At 48.3% G+C, this 14,807-nt stretch overlaps 1 protein-coding gene across 9 annotated transcripts in view; it reads left to right on the plus strand.

The window, feature by feature from the left end:
- Window positions 1-14,807, plus strand: part of EYA3 (EYA transcriptional coactivator and phosphatase 3) — a 2,553,793-nt gene that overhangs the window by 1,175,037 nt on the left and 1,363,949 nt on the right. The window lies entirely within an intron of this gene.

A 14,807-nucleotide genomic window follows, 5' to 3' on the forward strand; every position in this document is an offset into this window, starting at 1 on the left:
GACTGGCTTATCACGGGGGAAACCCCAGTAATTTGCAGATCCAACATCCAAAGAACTATCGACCTCCTCTTCGAATTGGGTTTCTCCATCAACAAAAAAAATCAAGCCTGGTGCCAAGCAACTCAAAACTGTTCCTAGGAGTTCCTAAACACTCGAGGGGTTGGCCTTTCCATCGGAGGAAAGAATTCGGAATCTACTACTGCAAATTCCTCAATATCAGTCCGGTCGCCAGATAACAGTGCGCAAAGCGATGCGTTTGCTAGGCATGATGGCGTCATGTATTTACCTGGTCCACACGCGCGTCCCCTGTGGATGAACTGGTCAAGGATGTTTGCCTACGCTTTTCCACCAACCCATCTCATGAGGAAGGTGGTCAACAAGATGCACAGGGAATTGGTGACGCTCATCCTAGTTGCTCCCATGTGGGCGAGGCAACCGTGGTTCCCACACCTTCGCAGACTAGAAGTGTGCGAACCCATCAGACTCCCGTGCTGGCACAACCTACTATCCCAGCAACAAGGTCAAACAGTGCATCCTCAAACCAGCTCAATGAATTTAGCAGCATGGCTCCTGAAGTCATAGAGTTTGGACATCGCAACCTACCACAGATATTGATGGACATCCTAAAGGAATCTAGGAAACCAAACGCGAGGCACTGTTACTTCGATAAATGGAAAAGATTTGTTATCTGGTGCCAGAATAAACAAATCAACCCGGTTGATTGCACTCCTTCCAATATTGTCACCTTCATGCTCCACCTGCTGGATGCAGGGTTGGTATTTAATTCACTCAAGGTACACCTTGCGGCGCTGTCAGCCTACACCACCTCCCATAACAAGGTGCTGTGGTGGAAAGTACCAGTGGTAAAAGCCTTCATGGAAGGGGTAAAGAGACTCCACTCTCCAATTTAAAACCCACCACCAGGATGGGACCTTAATGTGGTGCTTTCTAATCTCATGGGCCCACCATTTGAACCCATGCACAAAGCCAGTCTCAAACACCTGACCTATAAAACTGCCTTCTTAGTAGCCATTACATCCATAAGAAGGGTCAGTGAAATTCAGGCTCTGTCAGTGCAGGATCCTTTCTTTACTGTTCATAAGGATAAACTGGTTCTACGAACACACCCTAGGTTCTCACCCAAGTTCATTTCTAAATTCCATGTTAACCAGCCCATTCATCTTCCGGCCTTCTTCCAAGAACTCAAAATCTCTGCTGAGGTGAAACTACACACTATAGATGTGCAAAGAGCGGTCCTCTACTATGTAGACAAGACCAGGCCGCTAAGAAAAACAGACCAACTGTTTGTCTCTGTAGCTACAGGCAGAGAAGGAGATCACGTCTCTAAGTGCCATCTCGAAGTGGATAGTCAATTGTATCCAGCTATGTTACTCCCTTTCTGAAAAAAACTCTGCCTTTTATGCCAAGAGCCCACTCTACAAGAGGCACTGGGGCCACTCTGGCTTTCATTGCAAATGTACCCCTTGACACCATTTGCAAAGCAGCTTCATGGAGCTCTATTGACACTTTTACTCATCTCTACTGCATTGACACTCATTCCAAGACAGGTACTCAAGTGGTTCTAAGACATCTGTTCGCTCATGACCCTTCTCACATCCCACCGCCTGCTTCTAACAATGATTAGATCACATGCTGTGCATAGATTAGCGAGCAGATTCCACAAGCATCAGAAGGGATACATTACTCACCGTAATCGTATTTCTGATGCTTGTATCAGTTTAGATTCACATGCGCCCGCCCCTCGACGCCCATTTTCAAGTTTTGAAAAAAAAAACTAATACTCTGCAGCTTCCACTAGATGTCTGCTTATGCACAGCATGTGAATCTAAGCAGATACAAGCATCAGAAATACGATTATGGTGAGTAATGTATCATATATATATATATTTCTGAGGCTTGTGGAATCTGCTTAGATCGCATGCTGTGCATAGGCCGACATCTAGTGGAAGTTGCAGAGTATTAGTTTTTTTTTTCAAAACTTGAAAATGGGCGTCGACACAGGGCGTGCCAGTAATACTATCCCTAGTGTGACGTCCACTGTACCCATGATCCCTCGCGTGTCTAGGACCCCCAAATAGTTTTTTTCCGCCATACTGGTTGGAAGCATTCAGCTGCGTTCCCTGGCATTAGCCATACTTTGAAAAATAGTTATATTTCCCCTTTTTCTCCACCCAACGTCGAGTCACCGAAATTAGACACTCGACGCTGAACTGGAGAAGAAAGCGACCGTCGAGAGCTTCACGACGGACTGGGCCTAGGAAGGCCTCTGGCTTCGGCACTACAAGTAGGGAGAGTGGGGGGTGGACATACTCTACACTCTTATATTCTTTCTTATATATTCCTACACTTACCAGCCCGCTGCCTCAAGGTGCGTATGGAGGTTACCCCTTTCCAATTTTGCCCAAAGTGCAACCGCAAGTATCCTTGGGTTGACAGACACGCCACGTGCAATCTCTGCTTGCCAAGGGATCACCCCGAGGCAAATTGCAGAGCATGTAGTAGGTTCAAACCTAAAACACTAAAAAACCTTTCAACCAAGCGTTGGGCCCACCACGCCAGGCGTCAAGAGGCCATGGCCGCGGAGGGTGCCTTCAGCGACGGCAGCGACGCCGTACTTTCGGACGGCGAGGGCAACACGGCGTCGAAAGACAGCCAGGCGCATGTCCCTGACCTCGGAAGTTCGCCCGGCAGGGTGGCTATGGGGAAGACCCCCGGCGACGTAAGCGCAACCAACAGCAATTCCAAACACACGAAGTCCCACCGAGACTTGACGCGCACGTCGAGCTCTCGGAAAGAGGCACATAGGGAACGGTCCGAATTGGCGTCCTCTGTGCCTTCTCGATCTAGATCACCGCATGACTCCAGGCAATCATCCACTATTGCCAAGAGTGCCTCGCTCCCCAAGGTAACCGAGGTTCGCTTGTCGGAAGACGAAGCTGACCTCTATCCCCAGACCGCACTCCAGGAGTTGGTTTCTACAGCCCAAGTAACGCCTATTCCCGAATCCCAACCTACACGGTCGAAGGATAGTAACGCCACTACCGAAGGTGTCGAAAAGCTCAGAAGGTCCAAAGAAGCAGGGTAAACACTCTTCCAGCCACGGAGAGGGGGGAAAACAACAGAGGAAGCAGTCTCAGCCTACTTTCACACCGCAGAAACATTCCACTCCACTCAAACAGACAGGTCTCACATCTCTATTATAGATGAGACAGGGAAACTCCCCCCAGGCAGAGTCGTTGCCAGTTCAAGAGAGTGGTCTAGTGAGGGCATAGTCATGTCAAGAATGTCATCATTGGCAGATTTCTATGCCAAAAACCCTGAACATTTTCTCACTTATAAACCCGACGGGTCAGCACCCTCAGGCTCCAAAGATCCAATCTCCCCCAAGTAAAAAATCCTGGTTCGAAACAACACGGTCTTCAGATACCTTCCACATTCACCCTTATTCTCAAGAGAAGATCCTTCCCTTTGTGAGGATACAGATTTGGGCATGTTGGAAGAACAGACTGGGACAGGCTACTATGGGGACGATGAGAAGGAAGAGGACGGCCCAGAAACCTACAGGGTAGATTCCGCGGTAGATGAGGAACCACCGGTTACAGACTCCCCTGTTGACAACCAGCCCCTCCTAAATGAAGTCCTATCTCGAGCAGCAAACCCCTTCCACATTGACATCCACATTGCTCAAAAGGAAAGAGATTTTGCCGAAGAGTTGGTGGGAGAAAGGAGACCTGTTGCGCAGGCCTTCCCTATCCTTAGGTCGATCCAAAGAAGAATAGACCCTTCACTGATAAACCCCAACCTCACCAGGGCAGTCAACCCCAGGATTGAGAAGCTTTTCAGGGCAGCCCAATTAGACCCACTGTATATAAAAGGGCATCTGAAATCGGACTCCCTAGTCATTACAAACACCCGCAAGAGGGCAGGAATACCCTTATCAGAAGCTCCTCCCAACAAGGAGAGCAAATTTATCAGTTCGGCAGAAAGGTTGCCTCCACTTCCGCCTACCAAGCAAGAATCGCCAACTCCACCACCCTGCTGGCGAGTTATAACTGCCACCAATGGGAGGAAGTCGCGGCACTCATAGATTCCGCCCCCTAAAAACCCCTAAAGAGCCAATTGGCACGAGTTTCAGCGGAAGGAAGAGCCGTATCCGGTTGCATTTTAAAGGCAACCTTTGATGCCGCAGATAACGCCGTTAGATTGATAGCAGAGGGTACTGTTATCAAGAGACATGCTTGGTTACGGCAGTCTGGATTCAAGGCCGAAACCCAAGCATCATTGTTAGACAAACCGCTGGAGCCAGATCTTTTGTTCGGTAAGGCGGTCGAGAACGCGCTGAAAAATGCCAAGGACGAGTATGAAACACTCAAGTCCCTAGGTCAACTAACCACTAAGCCCCCAAATCAAAGGGGTAATGGCAATTTTCGTCGCACACACGGAGAAAATTCCCAAAGAGAGTCACGCTATTCCCAGGGCCAGGGTATGCAGTGGAACAATAACAAACAGTCTACCCAAGATTATAGCAGGGGGGAATAAGAGAGAACGGGATAAAGGTAGAGGCAGCCCCAGTAGAGGCGGTGGCACACCTCCACCAAAACAGTGACGCTCCGCTCTGGGTCCCTTCTCACGCATCCCAAGTAGGACGACGCATTTCCAACTTCACCCAAGCTTGGGAAGGGATAACATCAGACAGATGGGTGCTGTCCACAGTGTCCGCAGGATACTGCATAGAACTGTTAGAGCGTCCCCAAAACCACCCTCCACGACAAAGAAAAACATTCTTTGGACCACCAAAGAATCCTCCTCGAGGAGATTGTCAATCTGCTAGCAAAGGACGCGATCGAACTCGTCCCGGGACACCAGGTAAAGAAGGATATTTATTCAACCTACTTCCTTGTACCAAAGAAAGATTTAACAATGCGCCCAGTATTAGATTTACGGACTGCAAACAAATATGTCAAGCCCCAAAAGTTTCGCATGACAACTCTCCAAGAGGTAATCCTCCCCCTAAAAAAAGGGGGACTACATGGCAACATAGGACATGAAAGATGCCTATTTTCATATTTCCATGTTCCCAGCGCACAGAAAGTACTTGCGGTTCAAGGTGGACAGTCGGCACTACCAGTTCAAAATACTGCCGTTCGGGATAGCTTCAGCTCCAAGGGTATTCACCAAGGTACTGGCGGTGGCGGCAGCACACCTACGCAGGGAAGCAATCCAGGTGTACCCTTACCTGGATGACTGGCTCATAATGGGGGAAACCCCAGCGATTTGCACAACAAACATTCAAAGAACAATCGACCTCCTCTTCTAATTGGGTTTCTCAATAAATGAGAAAAAGTAAAGTCTGGTGCCAAGCACCTCCAAACAGTTCCTAAGAGCTATCCTAGACACACAAGAGGGGTTGACCTTTCCATCAGAGGAGAGAATTCGGAATATACTACTGCGAATTCCTCAATATCAGGCCGGTCGTCAGACAATGGTACGCAAAGCAATGCGTTTGCCAGGCATGATGGCGTCATGTATTTACCTGGTCCCCCACGAGCGCCTGCGCATGCGTCCCATGCAGGAATGGTTGGCGAAACAGTGGTCTCAGGCAAGTGGTCAGTGGGAGGATCTAGTGGTCGTTTCGCCAACACTGGTACAACGCCTTCACTGGTGGACAAGAGAAAATCTGTCCAAGGGGAAACCCTTTTACGATCCCGAGATACAGGCGGTAGTCACAACCGATGCATGCCTGACAAGGTGGGGAGCTCACCACCTCCACAACATAGCTCGGGGTCTCTGGTCTCACTCAGTGGCCAAGAATCACATCAACCTGCTAGAGCTTCTGGCAGTATTCAGAGCGCTTCAAGCGTTCGAGCCCTACCTGCTGAATCTGTCAGTGCAGATCCGGACGGACAGCACTACAGCCATGTTTTACATAAACAAGCAGGGACACATCTGTCCAAACTTGACCAGAGAATTCGGATATGGGCACTCAAACAGAACATCTTCCTGTCATCGCAACATGTTCGAGGGGATCTCAATTCTCTAGCAGATGCACTAAGCAGAGATCCCCTCCCAAAGGAGCACGAATGATGTCTACACAGAGAAATCGTAGAAGATCTCTTGTCTCAGTGTGGTTCCCACACCATAGATCTAAAAAAAAGAAATGGCGAATAAACCCGACCAGAGCCAAAAGAAAAAGTATTTGGTCAAGCAGGTTTATGGTTGAGGCTAATATAATAGCCTAAAACAATACCACGTTAATATAGTATAATTGCGGTAGAAAAGTTAGGGTAGATACCACTGCCACCAGCCAATTCTAGCTGTTAAAAGAGCAAAATAAAGCTCAGAGAGGCACAGACAGAAAGGGATAGGAATTAACACTTTCCAGTACTCCATGTAAGATGGGGTGTACTGGGTCTGCAGTTTTAAATGACTACATAAAATAAATGGCAACTTTACCTGTTTCTGGGGGACAGTAGTCGGCCCCAGAAAAATTGAGTCAGAGGGAAGTCTCAAAGACAACCCTGTGTCACTGCACTGAAGGTGCTGTGTTACACACAAAAGAAGGGGGCTACTGAAGTGGGTTACTCCAGAGTCCACAATCCCAAAAACAGATGAAATACACATGGCAAAACGCAGGTAAGAGTGAGAAAAAATGGTACACTCTTACCAAGTGGAAAAAATAAACTCTAGAAATCCAGCAAAGCTGCTGAGGGACTCACTAGGTGAGGAGAAATTAGCCATATAATGAGAATTCTCCCTAACAATGCCACCCCCCCAATAATTCAGTAATTAAAGTTAGAGCCCACCCAGGGTGTAAATTGGGCATCCATCTGGAGGAAAGTCCCTGCCAATTTGTACTTACTGGTGCAAATTCAGTTGCCTTGGGGGAAAAGGGTGATGAGTAACTTTCACTGAGCTAAATCATTGTAAGTGATGATGGCTGGATCGTGTAATCTGCTATTAGTGTTAATATTGTTGTACTCTGCTTGCGTTTTCATGTTCTTTTATGGCCTCATGGCCGAAATAAAGTAAGAATGATTATCCATTCTAGTTTATGCTGATTAGGTCCTCCATGCAGGTGCCTTTGTCCTTGGCAACCTAAACTTACTAGTCAGCATTTTTCATTATAGTCCATAGAACGTATGCTCAAGTGACTCCATAGGGGCACAAGCCATGGCAAAGTCAAAAGGAATCTGGAATTATCTAAAAAGAAAACCCTCAAGGAAATGGAGAGTGATTTTAATGGGGCGTGGCCAACCTTATTCAGCTCATGGTTAGTGACCTCCTGCAATTTAATTTGCATTATTTATATTCAATTATTTATCGTTCGTTTTCTGTCTCCTTGTAGGTGGACATTTTTGCATCTGAAACCAACAGCAAGTGCCAGAACTATGCCTGCTGTAAGAGGAAGGGTGGGTTGTTGCTGGTGGTGCCCTGTACACATTGTGGTACAGCGTTTTGCACTTGGTTAACTCCATTACCACTGATTCTCAGGGTTCTCCAGATGTTCTGCATCTCAGGAGCTGTGAGATCCTTTTGAATGCTGCCTTACTGAGTCACTGGTTATCCAACCTTGTGCTCGTAGCACTCGTGCTACCTCAGTCTCCCCCTTATTCTGGATCTCCGCTACCAATAATGTGGGACCATAGTCCCAAAAATGCTTTCCTTGGCAGTCTGGTACCTGAAGAATTAATCCCTGCTCACATGGGCCTTTCGGGGGATAATCTACAAATGTGACAGCAAGAAAGAATTTCATGCGGTTGACTATAAAGGCAAGTGGCAAAGTCTGCATGCCTTATCCTTCTCATAGATTTTGGCACATTCTGGAGCTCCCATAGCCTACTGTAGGACTTATTTGTCAGCTCTTGGACAGAGTGTCTTCTTTATTTAATCTGATCAGTAAGTGCCAATTCCTGCGGTTCTGTCATCCATTTCCACCCTTGCGCAAATCTATTCCTGGGTGTGAATTCAATGTGGTACTAATGAGCCTGATCCAGAAACCATTTGAACCTATATCATCAGTGAATCTCTGGCTGGTCATGGAAAATGGGTGTTCTAGTAGTCATTACATCCACCGATGGAATTGGCAAACTGCAGGCCCCATCAGCGACATATCCTTACATTTCCTTTCATAGAGGCAAAGTGGATCTCTGGAATTGTAAAAATTTCACATTAAACAAGACGGTGTGTTATCTGTATTCCATTATCTCACACAGAAGCAGACCGTGTCTGCACGGTCTGGCGGCCCATAGGGCTTTGAGGGAACACGACCTTATAGGTCTTCATACGGGTTATTTGTCACTTCTTCAGGGTGCCCACCCAGGCAAGCACACTGCAAAATTGACAATAGCCCAATGTATTGTGTTCTGTATTATGTGTTTTTTAAAAACTTTATAGCAGAGTTCTGCCTATGGGACTTCATGTCCGTTTGACAAGGATAAAAAAGCATGTCAGTTGCATTTCAGAGACAAATTCCAAGGGAGGCAATTTGCAAGGTGGCTACATGGACCTCGCCATCAGCTTTTTTTTTTTGTAGACATTACTCTCTTGGCAGCAGCTCAATGGCTGATGCTCAAATTGGACAGGCAGTACAACATTTTTCTTCAGAGTGAAGGTTCCGCCTCCCGTGGATAAAGTGCTGCTTTTGCTCTCCAATAAGTATGAGAGCAAGGGGACATGAGGTAGGAATAAGGAAAAGTTACACACCATAATGACTACTGTACTCAAATTAGCTATCGATCCATATGTCCTTCTCCATCCTCCTAAAATGTAGTTAGACTTCCCGGTTCTCTCGATGGGTAGAGGGTCTAAGAGGCAAAGCGCGTGTGGGGAGAGGCATAGGCATGGCCAGGATCTGCGCATTTAGCGTGCTATCACATGCAAATGTCAAGTCTCTGGTCATATCCCCACTTGGCGGAAACTCCCATTGGCATGGAGGAAAGGAGACTTCAGACTACGAGCATAGCAATCACTTTGATGAGTATGTTTCCTTTAGTACCCCAAAAGCTACCATAAGATTACTTGAGGTCCTTCTGGGGTACATCAGCTTGCACCCATGTTAAAGCCAAAACTAAATAGCAGCTACCGATAACCTACTCCCAAAACCAATGTGGGTGATCTAATGATCTCAGGGCAAGAATGGGCTCCTTAAAATGGCTGTTGTCATAGGAGCCTTATCGTCTCTCTTAAAACCCATACACTTGGGTTGCAGTGACAGGGGGTGAGGGGACTTCAGTAGAAAAATAAGTTATAAGATCCTGCCAACAAAAGGGTGGAAAAAACAAGAAATGAAGGGGTCCCATAAAATGAGACAGCAGAACCTCCGAATTATAATTCTCCCCTAACCGAAATCTATACCCATGTCCCCAAATCCTGATTCATGTTGTTTTCTTCTTGATGGCATCCCCCCCAAAAACCATGGGTCACTGTTCCACTACATGTTTGAAGGGGAGGGGGGGGGGTGCTGAGGGAAACTACCATTACATTAATGAATCTATTTTTTTGAAGAGCGTTGCAGATTTCAAAAGAACATTTTTGGTATGCACCGAGGACAACCTGTTAGTGAGCAACCTCATGGCAGCAAAGAGTGTTGGGGAGAATTATCTGCTTAGGCTGAATTTCCTAACCTAGTGAGTCCCCCAGCAGCTTTGCTGGATTTTTGGGGTTTATTTTTTTCTCCTGCCAAGAGTGAGACTCTTTTACCCCCCTCTTGGGCATGATTTGAGTGTGTTTCTTTGACTCTAGATGTGTTTAATGGGCTATGGGGTCTTTTACTCCATAGGGCTTTATGTGTTGTTTTTGTGATGTGTGTTACACAGCACCCTCAGTGCAGTAACACAGGGGTGTCATAGTGACTCCCCAGTATAGACTCCATACCCTGGGACTGACTACTGTCTCCCAGTGCCTGTAAAGTCACCATTGACTTTACTGGTCTTAAATTCTGAACAGAACCAGTACAAACCATCATATTGTGGACGTGCTGGCTGGGGCAATTCAGTTGCCCCGGGGTCTGTTAGTCGAGGGGGCACGTCTCCGTCCCCCCTGATCGAGTTTTGGCTGGTGGCAGTGGATACTACTTTTTATTTTCAACTGCGAATATTTCTCTATGGGATATTCCCATTGTTCGAGGCTACTATCTTTAATTATTTAATTACGATCGCCTCGAACATACCACCGGTTTATTTAATGAATATTAATTCTCCGGTTGGTATTTTTTGCCAAAACTCGGTTCTAAAATGGCATTTGTGTTCTCTTCTGTGACTTCAACCCAAGTCGAGCCCTTTGTTCCACTTTTTGGCGGGCTTCTCCACAGAAGCCCTCCAAAGTGGTGCCACTCTGTCTGGGGTACTTAGGAGGGGTGGAGGGGGATTTAGGCACCCTGGACTGAGTTGCCTAGGCAGCTCAAGTCGCACTCCGTCCTGATTGGCCCAAGTGGTGAGCCGGCCGGCTCACTACTTAGCATGTTTGAGTGACAGCAAGGCTGAGTGAATGGGGGTTTTCTTCATAAAAGCAGAGCTTCGGGGACTGGAACTTCAGAAGTCGCCACGGGACCTAAGAATCCGACGAGGGAGAAGCTGAGCCGACCTGCCACGACGACACCACCGGTGGAGCCCTGCTGGACCTGTCTCACCACTTTTCCCAACGACAGAGGAGATCTCCTGCCGGAGAGTCTTCTTCCTTTGACTGGTGGGGATAACCAGTTTCACCGTCTTTTCGTCTTCCCGACGTATCTCATGGCCGCCTTGCCTGTGACAAGCACCCCGGCAACCGGGATACCACATTTTACCACGACCGCAAATTCAAGGGTACTACCTTTAACCGGAAAACTCCGCGGCTGGTTTCTTCCCTGGCAGTGCAACGACTTTCATCTTTCCTCCAAGTCGAGATCTTCTCTTCCCCTGGACGACGACGCGACTTGCACCCACTGCCAGGAACTGCCACCGCTGGAGGATTCTTCCCACTTAAGGTACCGTGTCCCGCCTGGCTTCCCTTGCCACCGACTGTATGGGGTAGATTTAGCCCCCGGCTTTCGAACCTGGGTTAGCCTGGGACACCCTGGCCAAACTTTTCTGAGCCTCTCTAAACTCTCTGCAAGACTTTCTAAGCCTAGTGTAACTGTGTGATCTTGGGCACATTTGTGCTCTGCTCTCTCTGAGAGTGGGCCCAGCCTTTGGACTTTGGCTCACCAGTGACTTTTGCTCTTCTGCCTTGCGAGCAGTGTTCCTAAATCTTAGAGTGGTGTACCTTTCCCTATTCTGTCCCCCCCCCCCTTTTTTCACAAACTTATTGGAGTGCCATCTAGTTAAGCGCTCACCTCTGTATGAAACTAAGTGGTGTTTTACTAAGACTCATCTGATAAAGAATAAGGGGTCTATATATTATAATAGTAACTGTGTTTAGAGTGTTTTACAATAAGAGTGTTTCAAACAGTGTGTTTTTAAATAATTATATACCAAAGCTCTGGTCAGTGTTTGCTTGTATTATTGTATCTGAGTGCCTATTGTGTTTACTTTGCATACTGCCTAACTCTTCTTGAGGGAAGTCTGACTGCTCAGCCACAGCTACCAGGTAAATCTGGGTCGTACAGACTGCTACCAAGTGGGTTTACTGCTAACACCTGTAGTCCTAAATCTTTTGCAGTGTTCCCTAAGGGAACTGCACAGGTGTCTGCTTAACAAAGAGAAGGGTGTGCCGCAGAGAGAGTATACATTGTCTTAGGTCTTGCAGAGGCACAGCTCCACCCTACTAATGATGTCCAACCAGACCGAAACATGTGTCTGGGGTTTCTGTTGGTACTCTTGTTTAGGGGAGAATCGCCTAGCATTTCAGTGCTGGACTGCACCTGGGCAGGACAAAGACTGCTATATTTTGTTTCTCCAACATGGGGTCTGACATGGATTCATATGCTCATGAATATTCCCCGTCGTCTGGCCGGAAATCCTCGGTAAAAGAAAAAAACAGTTTAACTTTCACTTACAAACTGTATTTCTCCTCTAAACCAATCACTGTACTCTGGGTCATACTGCCCCCGCCAATGACTGCCCTCTCCCAAAGTCCCTCCTCTGGCAGCCATCTTCAGATTTTTACCACCCGTTCAAGTGTTGGGAGTCCTAGAGTTTTGCTCTGTGAGCCATCTACTGTTTTCACGCTTTTTTCCCGAGGACAAAGTCCCATTTTTCTCAAAACCGACCCTGTGTGCTCTTCTCTTTATTGACCGGCAAACGGGATCCATTGTTGTGCGTTTCTGCGCCCCTCAAGGGCAAGGATCGTCAAGTTTTCATCAAAATTTCTAGAAGGCCATCGGGCCTACTCCTTTTCACGCTCTGCTCCAGCTGCAGACTGCAGAACATGTTTGTGAAGGGCAAACACCTTCAATCCCTCTACCCTGACCACAAGGAACGGGATTGCGAGATCTGCATCGGGTTCTCCAAGAGAACGATGAAGGATCGTCACAGTAGACTCGTGACGAAGCGCCAAGGCCTCTAACCCTTGCCCGAAGCGGGGTCACGTCTCACCCAGCTCCGGCCAGTCTTAGGAGTGGGTTTCTAAGTTCTTTGAGGGCGCTCCATCTGTGGAGGCCCAAAACAGGGCCACAGACTGCAAGTCCGTTTCCGTCGGGGTCGCCGCGCAAGCGGGTCCCGCAATCGGCAGGGTGCGATCAACCTCACCCTCTGCCTCCATCTCCAGCCATTGATCGGGCTCCTCTTCAAAGAGGAAGTTGTGCAACCCGGCTAACCCTCTGGAGAAGCCCGAGAAGCCTAGGGTGGAAGAAAAGACTGCCGACCTGCTCAAGAAGGCCCAGGCAGCGCAGGACAAATCATCGACGATTCAGATGGTAGTGGCTGCTCTCACAAAGCCCAGAGAGGCTGACCCGGTGAAGGTAGCCCCAGCTGCGCCAGGGTGTCCCTACCCCAGAGGCAGGAGGCCTCGGCAGGGGCAGTGGTGAATACATCGGAAATGAGGATGCTGTTGCTGAGTCCGGTGTAGAACCTCAGGGTTCAAAACCTGGGGTTTGAGGTCCCAGGTCAGCTACAGGCTGTTACCCAAGACATGAATGTTTCTTCGTCAGACCAGGCGTCTGTACACACGATCCACGAGGACAACTATGGCGGAAACGCTCTTGGCGATGATGGCACAGGGCCTAGTAGGCCTAGCACCTGACCCTGCCGAGAGATGGATCTCTGGACATCCTTTTGACTCTAAACACATTGGTGTCTGATATCCATATAAGGATGCCGCAGACACCAACTCCGGTGGCCCTGGATCAGCCTTCTGTGAAAAAGAGAACGGGCCATCCAACGCTGCTGCATCATCCTCTACACCCATGCCAGCTGCCCTCCCCCCACGGCAACGACGACGACAGACATAGTCACGGCGGGCGGTTCGCAGCAGCCAAAGGCATCCCGACCAGATGAGGTGGGATTATTTCATGCCATGGTCACCAGAACTTCTGAGCTCTTCCAGTTGGCACCTGAGGAGACCAAAAAGGAAGGATTCCTTTACCAGAGGCGTGAGGCCAGGAGGAAGACCATCATGGCGGTGCCCCTACTGGACAAAGTATGGGACGAAGGCCTGGCCCTGTTCAAGAATCCCGCCTCAGCGAAGCGGGATAGACTAGAGAAAAATTATCGGGTGCTGGAGGCGGCTGCGAGGAAGAGATCATCTAACCCCTTGTCATCCTCGGTCCCTCCGGAACAGCAAGGAGAAGTTGGACGCCATGGCGAAGAAGGTCATTGTTAGGGAGAATTCTCATTTATGGCTAATTTCCCTTACCTAGTGAGTCCCTCAGCAGCTTTGCTAGATTTCTGGGGTTTATTTTTTCCACCTGGTAAGAGTGTGACCCTTTTTCCCACTCTTACATGTGTTTTGCCATGTGTAGTTCTACTTTTTGTGTGATCTTGGGCTCTGGAGCCACACCACTCCATGAGCCCAACTTCTTGTGTGTTACACAGCACCTTCAGTGCAGTGACACAGGGTTGTCTCTAAGACTTCCCACTGACTCCATTTTTCTGGGGCTGAATACTGTCCCCTAGAAACAGGTAAAGTTGCCATTTACTTTATGTAGTCATTTAACCTACAGACCCAGTACACCCCATCTTACATGGAGTATTGGAAAGGGTTAACAGTGATCCCCTTTTTTGTCTGTACCTCCTGGAGCCTTGTTTTGCTCCCTTAACACAAAGACTTGGCTGGTGGCAGTGTTATCTACCCTAACGTTTCTACCGCGACTATACTATATGAACGTGGTACTGTTTTAGGCTATTGTATTAGCCTCGAACATAAACCCGCTTGACCAAATACTTTTGGCTATGGTTGGGTTTAGTCGCCATTTCCTTTTGGTAATATCCTTCTTTGTTCGCCGACCTTTGGCGGGCTTCTACAAAGAAGCCCTCCTTTGGCGTCTGGGTGTCTAGGTGGGCTGAATGAGAGGGAGGGGTTTAGTAACCCCCTGCACAGGGTCCCTTTGGAGACCCAAGTTGCACTTTGTGTCCATTGGCTGAGGTGGTTGTCTTGGCTGGACAACCCCCCTGCTGTGTGATTGACAGCCATGCTGTGTGAATGGGGGATTTTCGCATAAAAGGCAGGACTCTTGGGCTGGAAGACAGTCGCCGCTGGAACTAAAAGAACCAAAGAGAAGCGAAGAAGACGGCTGCTGCACCTCCCGCGTCCCGGTGAAGCCCTGCTGCAGTCCTGAGCTATCTACCCTTCAACGACAGAGAAGATCCAGTCTGGAGTCTTCTTCCCTTGAGCCTGGTGGGATCAACCAGCTCACCTTCTACAGCCAGAGA

This window comes from Ambystoma mexicanum, chromosome 11, assembly GCF_040938575.1.
Source record: "Ambystoma mexicanum isolate Mex_15411 chromosome 11, UKY_AmexF1_1, whole genome shotgun sequence".
Taxonomy (NCBI): Eukaryota; Metazoa; Chordata; class Amphibia; order Caudata; family Ambystomatidae; genus Ambystoma; species Ambystoma mexicanum.